Source organism: Microtus ochrogaster, linkage group LG4 (assembly GCF_000317375.1).
Source record: "Microtus ochrogaster isolate Prairie Vole_2 linkage group LG4, MicOch1.0, whole genome shotgun sequence".
NCBI classification, from domain to species: Eukaryota; Metazoa; Chordata; class Mammalia; order Rodentia; family Cricetidae; genus Microtus; species Microtus ochrogaster.
This window is the reverse complement of record NC_022030.1, coordinates 11,619,423-11,634,122: the sequence shown is the minus strand read 5'-3', so window position 1 is coordinate 11,634,122 and position 14,700 is coordinate 11,619,423. Positions and strand designations below refer to the sequence as shown.

General features: G+C 35.6%; 1 pseudogene; it reads right to left on the bottom strand.

Annotated features, from left to right (window-relative positions):
- Positions 1–298: 298 nt before the first annotated feature.
- LOC101979128 lies at positions 299–1,159 on the bottom strand (annotated as a pseudogene).
- Positions 1,160–14,700: the final 13,541 nt, after the last annotated feature.

Here is a 14,700-nt window from a genome sequence, read left to right as displayed (position 1 = left end):
GGGACCTATCTTTTTCATGGCAGCATGCAGAGTGATACAAGGATTCATTTTTATATTTGAGTATATCTTATTCTGTTAACATTCTGTCTTCCAAAACCATTTGCAAAATATTTGTGTGTGTGCTTTGAAAGGTTATACTAGTTTTGAGCAAAAGTTAATAAACCTAGTAAAATGGGTTTGTCTACATTGTATGGGAAATCAACCTGGCTGTGGGAGTCCCAGATTTGTTGTTGTTGTTGTTGTTGTTGTTGTTGTTTTGTTTTAGCATATGAAGCTGTTTAATTAGGTTTTCAGCAATTTAGAAAACAAGTTGATGAGGATACATCCCATTTGTCAGAGAGATCCAAGACTGCAGGGAGCCCTGGAACTGGGGAGCTGCTTTGATCTTTGGCAAATTCTGTGAGTCCACAGTTTTCTGATCAGTTTTGTGCTGCTCTGTAATTTTGTATTTTTCCTTCTCTGTGTTGAAGATCTCACCTTCCTGGTGCGTGGGCTTGTGCAGCTGCTTCTTCTTGAACTAATCATCAGTCAGGTGTTTGGGGATTTTAATTTTGCTGATATAAACTTGTAGAGATGGCGATGACAAACTTCTGGTGTGTTCTTCTCAGAGGAGCAAAACAGTATCAAAACAGTAAACCACTGCCCAGCTGCCTCAGAAAAAACACTCTCTTTCCCCTGTGGCATCAAGTGAGGTTCACTAGGATGGTCCTAGGAATGATGCTGGCATGAAACCATCTCAAGTGCTGATGAAGGGCTTTTTGCCCTGGCTCAGCAGCTACCGAGGCACATTTTTGGTAGCACATCACCTGGGCATTTTTTGAAGCTTAACCACCCAGGTATAACCATTTTTTATCACCACCAACTGGTTTTGTGACAGTAGAAAGGACCTTCTCCTTTTTCTTCTTCTTTTCAACCTTGGTTTAGGTAGCTGAGTGCTTCCTTTTGTACAAGGTCTTTCTGGAATACATAGCAGATTGGTGAGTACCTGTCAATTCCTTTAACCAGTACAGGATTTCAGCTGCAATGAGGCTTACGATTCTTGGGCTTTTTAGCCTTGGGGTCACTTTTTGGCTGTATCAGTGGCAGGGATACCAGCGGCAGCGGCATCACCAGCCTTCTTGGCTGCAGGTTTCTTTGTTGTGGCTTTTTCACCCACCATCTTGAAAGATGGGGAAGAGTTTTGTTTCTTTACCAATTGTTTTTCTGACTTCAGAGAGTAGATGTTCATAGAAGAGAGAGACTCTGCCTAGCTGTGTGGGTTGTAGAGACCTTGCTTTGATTCTGGGGTCAGTTCAGTAGTCCCTCACTTTGCCTGAGAGTTCCTGGAGCTTGCCATGGGGTGAGTATCACATTCAGATTTTTTTTTTAACTTGACCAAACCTCTTGGCCTCTGTGCTTCATTTACCACTTACTTTGTTCCACTGATTTTCTCCTCCTTGAATTTCACAGTATTTGATTTGTAGTCTTGGATGCCTCCCTGTTGCAATTTCTTTTGAGGACACCTCATCCTTTTGCTGCAAAGACAGTTCTAAAATGAAGGAAAGGAAGTAAGGAGAGGGCACACTTCCTAACCACCAGCTTTCCCACATACTTTCCAAAAAAGGCACTACAATGTACAGCTCCTCTCAGCATGACTGTACTGTGACTCTAATCTGTACTTCTGTGTTACGAAGGCCAAGTATGTTCACACACATTAACAGACATTTTTTTTTTTGTTTGCTTTTCGAGACAGGGTTTCTCTGTGGTTTTGGAGCCTGTCCTGGAACTAGCTCTGTAGACCAGGCTTGGTCTCGAACTCACAGAGATCCGCCTGCCTCTGCCTCCCGAGTGCTGGGATTAAAGGCATGCGCCACCACCGCCCAGCATTAACAGACATTTTATATTTTCTTTAAAAATAATTATTCATTTGTACTTATAGATATTAACTTTAGGGAAGCTGGGAAGATTGAGTTTCTAACATTATTGAAAATGAAAATGTTCAGTGAAGGAGAACAGATGGATTAACTGGGAAAGACACATCATGAATAACATAGCTTTTCAACATACATTTCGAGGTAGAAGATCAACTTATGACATTTGTGACAGTCTGAAATTACAGTCGTGCAGAATTTTACAAACAGCTGAAATATCCTACAGAATGAATATCAGCATTATGAATATATTTCTGTAACTTCTTGCTGAATAGATTATGAAAATTAACCTCATTTGAAAATTTGCTTGAATATAGAGTGCACATATTTTCATTTTCATTTCTATTAAGAAATCACCTGTAAGTTAGCTGTTACACCAACTCACAGACCATCTGTAATGTTTGCAGCATCCTTAAACAAGTTTGACATGATTTTCTGTCTTCTATCATTCTGAGCAGTGCAAAGCAGTATCTCATTACAGGTGTAATTCACATCTTCTTTTTGATTAGTCATTATTAAACATCTTTTCTTATTACTTCAGCTTGAAAAATTCTATCCACTCTTCAAGATTTTCTTATATTCAGGTGTTCCTTTCCTTGACAGTAGTAGCTATTAAATATGATATTTTCTCAATTTCTGTGAGGCTATTATTTGCATGAGATGACATTAATAATGTTTCAAGCATCATTTTTCATGAAAGTTCAATTTTACAAACAATTCAAGTGCCATCAATGGTGTAATGGATAAACACAATGTGGTATCTTGATACATGGGAACATTATATAGCAAAAAGACAAATGAGTTAGCAGAACCTAACAGTAAGCATGAATAACAAAAGCATAACTTAAAGTGACAGTCACAGTGAGATATGTGTTATATGACTTCTCCAATAATCAAAATAACCCTGATAAGATAGAAGTTCACAAGTAACTCTATTCAGAAATAATAAATATTCAGAATAAATAATATTCAGAGTGAATAGGGAAATGAGAGGAGTTGTTTCTGGAAATATTTTGATGTGTGTCTTTAATATGGGTAAGAAAAAGGCTTGCACTTTCATCTTTTCTATATTTTTTCACTTTAAGAGTCTACCTTATTAAAATATAAAAATACAAAACAAAACATTTTAATGTCTTGGATTAACTTCCTAGGTTTTCAATCTAATTTTGAAAATATAATTAATAAGAAGCAATTCAACTACTTTTATGAAGGGCAAAAGCAAACTTTTGTTTTGTAAAGGATTTGTTGATATTCTTTTTCAGATTTTCTACAATATCATTAAACTCTTAATAACATAAAACTGATTTTGAAACAGAGGCAAATGAGCCAAAATCAGAAGGTAAGCGTCACAGTGAACACCCTGTTCCCACAATATCCAGGATAGTTTTGGACATGGAGATGAGGTTGCTCTGCTGATTGTTTTGTATAAGGGATCCAGTGACTTGGCTTTGTCACAGAAGCCTACTAAAAAGGATTGGTGAGCGTTCTCACTACACTTGCCTCTATTCGATTAAATCCTCCTGAGCTGTGAAGAAAGAACTATGCTGGGAGGAACTTGACTCAGAGAAAGGGGGTGAACTAAAAATTTCAGCAACCCATTCAGGATGTTGGTAGGCAGAGGTAATGTGGGAAGTCCTTCTGTATATGTACTTTTATTGGTTAATGAATAAAGAAACTGCTTTGAGCCTATAGCAGGGCAGAACAGAGCTAAGCAGGGAAAACTAAACTGAATGCTGGGAGAAAGAAGGTAGTGTCAAGAGACACCATGTAGCCCCGCCAAAGACAGATGCTGGGGATGGAACTTTATTGGTGTTAAGCCACAGCCACTTAGAAATGCACAAATTAGTGCAGATGGGTTAGTTTAGGTGGTAAGAGCTAGTCAATAAGAAGCTAGAACTAATAGGACAAGCAGTAGTTTAAATAATATATAGTTTCTGAGTGGTTATTTCGGGAGTCTGGGCAGCCGGGAAATGAACAAGCAGCTTCCCAGAACAAATTGGCACTCCAATGTGTGCCAGTTAACTCCCTGTAAAAACCTGAGAAAGCTTGAAAAGGCATTCTAGATACAGAAAAGCAGAGTTTAACACAGCTTCTTTCTCTGTTTGCTAATGGCAAACAGAGAAATGAGTTCTTTAAGAGAGGTCTTTCTGATTCAGTTGTAGAAAAAAGTGTGGTTTTAAAATGGTGGCTTCCTGAGCCATGCTGCCAGCATGAACCCTGACTCTTTCAGGTGACCAGGCAATTAAATGGGGTCTGTGAGCAGAGTGCTACAACTTGCTTAATTGCAACATAGACCCAGTGTTTGCTTGAAAATGGGGCAACGTGTATGGTGCTCAGTGACAATGAACATGTCTCAGCCATGATGGACTGGGCAGAGCCAAAAGACAAAGCAGCCTTAGTTGCTGTTTAGCATTTTAAGAAGCTTTCCTGGACAGAAAAGGATTTCAGATACATAACAAGACAGATTTAGCCATAAAAGACCTCTAAATGAGACACTGTTTTAAAAATGTATGTAGGCTTAAGAAAAAGAAAAAGAATATAGAGAGTTATAAAAGGAAGTAAATGGCTTATTAAAATAAAATAAAGCAAAGACTTTAAAGAGAAAGAGTACAGAGAATCATATATTAAAGGAGTAAAGATAATAAAATAAATATTAAAACATAATAGGGTAAAAAGAGACAAGCCCAGTAAAGATGGAATATACACAGAGAGTCTGTATTATGTATATTATTGTGTTTTCTTTGAATTTTTGACTGTGAAGGAGCTAAGTATAGAGAGACATTTCATTGTACAGGTGCTAATCTAAACCAATGTATATATCTTAAAGGTATCTTGACTTCAAAATATAAGTCTAAGGATACGTTGCTTTGAAAAAGAGGTTCTTTTGTTTTCACAGAAGATGAAATCCTATGGATTATTTCCAGACCAATGTGATTTTATGGATCAAGATCCCTTGAAAGGTCACTGTGAACACCCCTCAAAAAATTACTTCACCCAACAAAAAGCAGGAAGCAGTTCGGAGAGAACTATGCTCAAATTCCCTAAATGATTGTTTATATATGTTTATTTATATTTACGGGGATATGCTATAAATATGGATATTTTGCATTGGTATAGATTTTGGTCTATTGATACAAATACTAGGTCAGTTTTATTATATGCTTATTTATGCTCTTGATTAAGGTATTGTGATTGTGCAGTTCATTTAAAATTGTAATGTATAATTAAGAAATATAGGTTAATAGATAATCATCTATAATAGTCAAGCTTGTAATCATATTAGTTAGGTTTTTTTTAGTTATGTAGAGATATATTTCAATATCTTTCAGAGACCTTTAGAATATGGCATTTAAAATGTTTAAGAACTTAGGACTTTTTATGGCAATGAGAAACATCTATTCCTGGCAGCACCAATTACTTCAAGAGGAAGATGATCACCAGAGAGGTTCCTTATGGAGTTTGTTAGCCATTTGAGCAAGGACTGCTTGATGCTATACTATATGAACTGGACATGTAAGACCCACATAGAAATGACTGCTGATCTTGCTTAAAGATGAGATGGTCCTTCTGGGGTCCTGCTACATGAAAGAGTCTGTGAGACATTCTTCTGATACATAAGAAAGCAACTGATGAACTTTGCTATTACAAGGCAGAACAGATCTTCAAATTTCCTGCTTTGTGGAAAAGTCTGCTGGATACTATGGGGCTGTAGCCTGAAGATGGATCCTCCATTGAGATGGAAGAACTTTGAGTGACTGTCCAAGCAGCAAGATGTCTCTGTCAATTCTAGAGTTTTTATTTATTGCCAGAAACCAATTATGAGTGAGTACATCCCATTTTCATCTTTTTGGGTCTGGGTTACCTCACTCAGGATAGTGTTTTCTATTTCCATTCATTTGCATGCAAAATTCGAGAAGTCATTGTTTTTTACCGCAGCATAGTACTCTAATGTGTATATATTCCACACTTTCTTCATCCAGTCTTCCATTGAAGGACATCTAGGTTGTTTCCAGGTTCTGGCTATTACAAATAATACTGTTATGGACATAGTTGAATGGAGCTCACCAAGGCCAGCTGGACTATGACTGAAAAAGCATGGGATAAAACCGGACTCTCTGAACATGGCGAACAATGAGGGCTGATGAGAAGCCAAGGACAATGGCACTGGGTTTTGATCCTACTTCATGTTCTGGCTTTGTGGGAGCCTAGCCAGTTTGGATGTTCACCTTCCTAGACATGGACGGAGGGGGGAGGACCTTGGTCTTACCACAGGGCAGGGAACTCTGACTGCTCTTTGGACTGGAGAGGGAGGGGGAGAGGAATAGGGGAAGGAAAGAAGGATGGGAAGAGGGGGGGGGAATGGGAGGCTTGGAGGAGGCTGAAATTTTTTTTCCTTTTCTCAATAAAATAAAAAAAAAAGAGAGACATCATGTAGCCCTGCCAGAGATGGATGCTGGGAGTAGAACTTTATCCAGAAAGCCAGAGCCACGTGGAAATGAGCAGATTAATGGAGATGGGTTACTTTAGGATGTAAGAGCTAGCCAATAAGAATCTAGAACTAATAGGCCACAAAGTGGGTTAAATAATGTACTTTCTGAGTGGTTAATTTGGGAGTCTGGGCAGTCTGGAAATGAACAAGCAGGCTCCTACAATACAGAGGTTTCCGTTACTTTCTTTGATTTTGTATTTATTAGCTTATTTTGAGAGAACAATAAAAGGAAAAGTACAGGTGAGGTAAATTTCCTAGGATAAAAGAAGTTATAACATGGGAGATGCAGGAAGAGTTCAGGAAGTTGGAAGTGTATGTGTATAAAGCCAAAGGTGGAGATTAGTGTGGGGTTCCCTGGTTTCCATGGTGCTTATTTGTTAATCCCCACAGGATTATTCATATACTTCCCAAGATGTGATTTTCAGGAAATGAAGAAAACCTTCAATTAAAACTATTAAATTGGGTCATAACGGGGACCATAGGAAATTACAAAATAATTTATTTTCACATGGAGCTAATTTCTAATTAGTTTGAGTCGTAAAACGTTTAGTTTTTTTTTTCTTTGACCTCATTGTTCATTTCTTCCTATGGGTACCAATGTTTCTATATTTCATTTATGAACATCAAGTAATTTTGTCCTTCAAATTCTTTAAAGGACTTTCCTCCAAAATCAGATAAGTATACCAAGGATAGGGTTTCTCTGTGACACAGGTTGTAAAACTGGAAAGAGAACATAGTAATAAATATATTACTACCACTCTAAATTTAACTTTGTAATATAAACTTCTGTTCTTTCTCTCTATCCCCCTCTCTCTCATTTGGATTCAAAGCCTCATGTGCACTAAGTACTTCTTACCACTAAATTAAATTCTAACTCCAAAATGATTTCTCCCTACTTCCCTATCTTCCTTCTCTTCATCTTTCTTCTCTTTTCTGTCTTCTGTCTTTCTTCTACTACAGAATAGAAGATATCAGACAATAGGCCTTAGACCAATAGAAATTTGTTTTCTTTATGAATGAGAGATTGTGATTTATCAAAAAAAAAACAGCTAAAAGTGTTTTCAGGGAGAGAATTGATTGTGTTCTAGTTAACAGAGGCTGAGGTTTTGATCACTTTCTCAAATCTGTCTCCTAATTTCTCCAGGTTTTCCAATCTAATTTCTAGTAGAAAAGTATTTCTTAAATGAAAAAGTTTTAGGAATACACACTTATATACACAAAAGACAAAATATAACAACAATAAAATTTCAGGAAGGTCCAGTATTTAAATGAGAGCAAAAGGGACAAATGAGAGGCTTTGGAGGGAGGGAAAATAAAGGAGAAATGATGTAGATGTAATCTCAAAAATATAAAAATAAATCAGAAAGTCTCTTCATCTATATAATTTCTTTTGTGTATGTTGTCCTTACAAAGACAAGATCTCCTGAGTAAATTGAGAGCATAGGGGTCATGGAAGAGGGTACAAGAGGAGAGGGAAGGAAGAGAGGGGAGCAGAGAAAAAGTATAGCTCAATAAAAACATAAAATAAAATAATATATACACTGTAGAAGGCTTGAAATTCAGTTCTGTTTGGTGGGTTATGATTTTCATTTAGTCGTTTTTGGGAAATATCTATAATTGACTTGATTTCCCAAATTATGTGAACATCTTTTGCTTGACGGTAAATTGCATTGCCAGTTTCACTTTAATGTCTAAGGTCATTGATTTAATATTTAAACCTAGGAAACATCTGCTGTAAACCAAAAAAAAAGTAAGTAAAGCCAACAGAAGAACTTGACTTTGCAAGACTCTAGGGTAAACTTCAAAATTAGGTCCTAAGTACCCATTTTTCAAGATGTGGCCTCACTCTCCAGACACCACATGGTGTTTCATTTCAGTTTATCCATCCATTTGCTATGATAATTGTCTTTATTCAGTTCATTTAGTATAGCTGATGTGGGATTCTTTCTGTATGTTATGAATATGTTTTATTTTGATTGGTTAATAAAGAAGCTGCTTTGACCTATTGCAGTGTAGTATAAAGTTAGGCAGGAAAACTAATCTGAATGCAGGGAGAAGGAACATAGAGTCAAGCAGATCCCATGTAACTGCCAAGAAGAAAGATGCCAGATCCTTACCTGTACGCCATAGCCTTGTGGCGATACATAGACTAATAGAAATGGGTTAATTTAAGATGTAAGAACTAGCTAGGAATATGTTTGAGTCAAACAGTGTTGTACTTAGTATAAATTCTCTGTGATTATTTTGGTCTAGGCAGCTGTAAAATGAAAGCAGTCTCTGTTTACAAATGGTGCCTAAATGTTTGGGGCTATCCTATATGGACTGTCACTCAATTCAGGTGCATGAATGTCCCTTTGGGTTCAGGAGGAAAGTAAGTGAGATCAGAGAGCAGGGTGAGACCCCTGTAACGAAGGAATAAAAGGACTGTGGGGATATGGGAAGCTAGCAGAAGCAGGATACATTCTTCGGAAGCTTTCAGAGAGTGTGCAGCCTGCTGAACCTCAGTTTAAGGCGTCTAGCTCTAAACTGTGAATATTATTCTATTATTTTAAGCCGCCAGTTGATGGTCTGTTGTTATGAATATAAGCCTCTCCCACATGTCTACCTTGGTGGATTATTCTAACCACATTATTCTAAGGTATGGGCATTGCCTGGTCCCATTTCTTTTTCCCTCAAAGGAGGAAACTCAGTCTGGCCTTAATTCTGTGTGCACTATATAAAACTTGAAAAAAAAAAAAAAGAAAGTAAATGAGAGTGTGCCTACCCCTAGCACCCTTGCCTGGGAAAGCAGCCAGATTGGGTCTGCTAAGCATGCAGAGGCAGGAAAATGTGGCAGAATTCTTCTGCCATACACAGAGATACTTCTAGGTTGTGTAGTATGCTGCTGCATGGCAAATTTAGCTTTTACTCAGACAAAAAAATAAAAGAGTTGAGGTAGTGAGTATGCCTCCCAACCAGCAGTCCCAGAACTGCAGTAAATGTACCTCTGCCATATTGAGAGGCTGTGATAGGGAAAGGCAGCATTCAGGGCCATTGTGAGCACACTGCTTACCCTTTTAAAAAGTGCTCCTGTTCAGAAAGGATTTCAAATACGCAATAGGACAGATTCAGACATAAATAAGCCCTAAAACAGACACAGTAGGTTTTAAAAAAATGTATGTAGGCTTGGGAAATATGGGAAAATGGGTATAAACATTTATAAGAAGAAATAGTTTTAAAAAATAAACCAAAATCTTTAAAGAGACAGTAAAAGTAAAATAACAAAATACAGGCAGTCATAGATTAAAGTGTAATGATAAAAAATATTAAAAAGTAATAGAGTAAAAATAAGCCATGTGAAAATGGAAAATACACAGAGTCTGGATAATGCATAATATAGGGTTTTCTTTAAATTTTTGACTGTTAATGAGCTGACAGTAGAGAGACATTTCCTTGTGGGGGTTGCTAAGCTAAACTAAAATATATATTTTAAGGGTATCTTGACTTCAAGATTTGAGTCTAAGAATATGTTACTTTGGAAAAGAGAGTTTTGTTTTCCATAACTTTTAAGACATACATATTGTTCTCCTTTCTCTAGTATTTCAAGTAGTCTTTATGACTTCTCTTTCCATAATCCTCAATATATTTTTCAATGTTAATGTAACTAAATAAATGATAAAAATGATAAGCTTCATACATTTTGGATTAAGTTTTACTTTGGGAGCAGTTTTAGTTTACCAATACAGTGAATAAATATATGTACTATCCCCACACATTTTGCCTTTCCCATTATTTGTAGCCTCATTAGAGTTATCTTGTTACATATTTGTTGTTATCATAGATGCTCTGATAAAAAAATTGAGGGGAAAGGGGCTTATTTTACTTAAAATTCCATGTAAAAATCCATCACTAATGGGAAATCAATCCAGAAAACTCAAGCAAGTAATTGCATTACATTAATAGTCAAGAGCAGGGAAAGAATGGATACTTGGATCCTGTTCATTTACTCTGAGCTGATTGTCTCCTCACCTATACTGTTTAGTAGTCCCCACCTTAGGACCCTGCTGTCCTTATTTATCTGGATATTCCTGATGGTTATGAATCAAGACAACTCCCACAAACATGCACACAATCTGACCTGATAGATCTAACTACTCAATGAAACTCTCTTTCTAGGTGATTGTAGGTTGTATTAAGGTGACAGTTAAAATTATGCAGTATAGTTGCATAGCCTACATCACTAAACCTACATCAGCACATCACTCAAATGTCATAGTTTGCATTAGTGTTGACTTAGAGTGTTGGCCAATGTATGATGACAGGTGCTCTTACAGAAGAGTTTAGCTAACAGAGTCTTAGCTTCTCCTAGTTAGCTTTCTGTTTAATATGATACCTGGCAATTTCTATTACTTTTATGGCCTCCAAAATTTTTATTTCTCCAGAATGGTAGTGGCACACGCCTTTAATCCCAGCACTTGGGAGGCAGAGGCAGGTGGATCTCTGTGAGTTCGAGACCAGCCTGGTCTACAAGAGCTAGTTCCAGGACAGGCTCCAAAACCACAGAGAAACCCTGTCTCAAAAAACCAAAAAAAAAAAAAATGTTGTCACAAAGCACTGGTGTTTTTTATTTATTTATAAACTTTTAGTATCCTTCCTTGATTATCCATAGGTTAATATTTTAATTATATTTATGTCAAATAAAATAGTTTCTGAAAGCATCACACATTATTTATCCATTTGCATAAGAATGATCTAATTTATTCTAAGACTTTTTTCAATTACTAACAGGACTTTATGAGTATAAAACATATTTTTTGTGTAATTTAAGGTTTTAAATTTGGTAGATAAATAGAAAGTAATTTTTGGATGGATGGTAGGCACTTATTTAAACTACCTTCAAAATTGTCTATGCTGTTGTATTCCTTTCTTTAGTGAATGGGAGTTTCTGGGATGCTGCATATCTTCACAAATGGCTGCTTTGGTAAATGTAGAATTTGGCCATTTTCATCTATATATAGTAATATCCATTTTTAAACACATAATTTTCTGAGGATATATAATTTTGATCATATTTTCTTATTCTATACATTATCCAATGTTAGGAAATAGGAGTCTCAACCATGTATATAAACCAATTATGTTTAACAAAAGTTCAGATAAAAATTAGTACCAGTTTGAAAAAGAATGAAGTGCTTAAAAAGAAGAAAGTAATATTTAGTTGTAACCTCAGTTAAAAGTCTCCACAGATAATGGAGAATTAATGTGCTGAGATAATTCCGAAATATTTTCTTTTGGTAATTATGGAGTATATATGCTTATAGGGTCTAATACTGTGGAAGAACCTTTGTATACCATAAATATGTACTGTTTTCATTGTCAGTATAAAGCTGATTGGCTGATAGTTGGGTAGGAAGAGACTGAGCAGCCCCTCTCTTCCAGATTTCTATTACGTATACTTTCTATCTATTAGTCCCATCTATCCTTTCTCCTGCCTCACTATTGGCCATTCAGTTCTTTACTAGACCATCAGGTGTTTTAGACAGGCAAAGTAACACAGCTTCACAGAGTTAACCAAATGCAACATAAACAAAAGCAATGCATCATTACATCATTAAACAAATGTTACAAAACATAAATGTAACACACTTTAAAATAATATTACACAACACTCATTCCTGAGGCCATCAGTCATACCTGAATAAGGTCCATTCTAATAATCTAATTTTATGCTAATTATCTCTAAAAAGACACTTACAAATAAAAACATTTCTGACGTTTTGGGATTCAATAGTCCTTTGTGAGAAGACACACTTAAACCCACAATTTGAGTATCTTTTAAAAAATTTTAGTTTTCAACCTGAATTTTTTCTTTCATGTTTTATGATGCATGTTTGTATGTATATGTGTGTGATATATGTACATGTATGTGTGCACAAATGCAAGTACATGTGGTGGTCAAAAGACATCTTCAGATACTGGCTTTAATCTTTCACTATATTTGAGGCATGGTTTTGTTGTTGTTTCCTACTGCAGATATCAGACTCTCTGGCCCATGATCAACATGGATTCTTCTGATTCTGTCTCCCATGTCACTATAGGATTTTCTTAGGACTAGAGATGTTTGTTACACCTTGCTTTACATGGGTTTTAGGAATTTGAACTTAGGTCCTTGTTCTTGTATAGCAAATGCTTTACCCACTAAGTTATCTTTTCATCTGCCTAAATCGGTTGTTTTGACGAAGGGTCTTATGTAGCTCATGTTGATATCTAATGGCCTCTGAAACTGGGGTTAACTTTAAAAACTTCTGGTCAAAGAGGTAGGGAGAGAGAGACAGACATACAAACAGATAGACAGAAATACAAAGAGAGAGACAGAGAGAACGTTTATCTACCTCTGCATTCCAGTTCTAGTCCTTCACGATGGCTTGCTGGTATTATGTTCGATAAATTTCTCTTAATTGTTCTTGTCATGTCTCTCAGTTGAGAATTGATCTGTATAAGTTGCTAACAAGCATTAACACCACTAGTCCTGATTCCTGTCTTTTATCTAAAAAGAACCCTGTAAAATAAAGCAAAAAAATAGATAGAAAAATATCGTGTACTAAAGTAATATTAAAGACTTTATGACAAGAACCCACTGAATAAACATTTGTACAATAAAAGGCATAATAGATCTCATTTGAGTATAATTAACTTTGAAACATAATTTTTAAAAAATCATTTTAGTTCATAAGAAAATTATGCATTTTAATAATTAGTTTTTCTTTCAGCATGGCTTATTGCTTTATAAGTACCACATAAATTTATTTAAAATGTTGTGAAATACATTTGAAAATTCTTTAAAGCTCTTTATTTTCACTGAAATATTATTTTGATTTTGGTACTAATGATATTTAACTGTTATGTCTCTCCAAATGTATGCAAAGAACCCATCTATTGGTGTTTCCAACTGAGCAGAAAATATGCTAACATAGTCATTAGTTTTTCTCATTTAAAGCCATTAAGGAAGGGAAGATAATACTGAAGATGTTACCAATTTGCAAAATAATCTAATTTGTATGCATTTTTAGTCTCTTCCTCAACTATTGCTAGGTTGGTAAAGCCAGCATTAAAATCAATTTTTACCCTTGTCTCAAAATTTACTGAAACCATTTAAAGTCAAAAGACATAGTGGTTCAACTATTCTGTAGGTCTAAAGAGAAAATATTAGCAGCTCTTTATAAAATAATGCAGAAAGACACATGTGTATAAACATGTAGCATCTTATTCTCCTGTTTATGATTCTATAATTCACCATTCAAAGATGTTTAGTTCAGAAACGTTTCCACAGCGCTATTTGCTTTATATTTATTTATTTGCTTTAGACTTGTTTCAGTGATTTAGTAGTTTATATGTTTTTCTTCTCAAAATATGTTTGTAATTGTTTAACATTTTATATACTAATGATTTTTAGAAATTCTTCACTCATGGATAGAAAGTATATGGAAGCTGTACAAAAGGTTAAAAACAACATTCTATAGGTTTGTTGATTTGTAGAAGCATGGATTCTGAGAAATAAAGTAACTCCTGTGATTGATTTATCTGTGCTGTTGTTACCTTGCGCTCCTGTTTGAAGTCTCTTCCCACAGTTTCTAGAGTCAAAAAGTTCAAAACTCTCGTTGCAACTTGATGTTGCATTTTTTATTATACCCTTAAAATATTGTATTCAATGACCTTGAATGAAATTGTTTATGTTCTCTGTTCTTATTTGTTTTTCAGGAAAACAATATTTGTTATTGAAACTAGATTATTTTTACATCTATACATGTCTGTATAGATGAATGCACTTGACATCCATTGTGTTACTTAGGATCCTGGCTCAATTTAGACTATGTGTAAAATTCTCTCTGCCTTCCAGAAGAAGATGAATTATTATGATGTTTATGTTATATCCTGATGAGACACAGACAGCTTCATTTTGCATTTTCATTTACCAGAAAATTCTGTTCTTGTCCAAAATACACACAAACTCAACACAGAAGAACAAAAAACACCACTCTGACATTGACAATTCTGCCACTCTTGTTGTTTATAGAAATTTTAAAAAATTTGCTTGATAGGAAAATAAGATGTCTTCTTTACCACTTTATTTTTTATTGAAAATATTTTTTCATGAATACAATCTGATTACATTGTCCCTTCACCTAACTCCTTCAACTCAAGGTCCCAATGAGGAGCAGAAGAAGGGAGAACATGAGCAAAGAAGTCGGACCACGAGGGGTGCACCCACCCATTGAGACAGTGGAGCTGATCTATTGGGAGCTCACCAAGGCCAGCTGGACT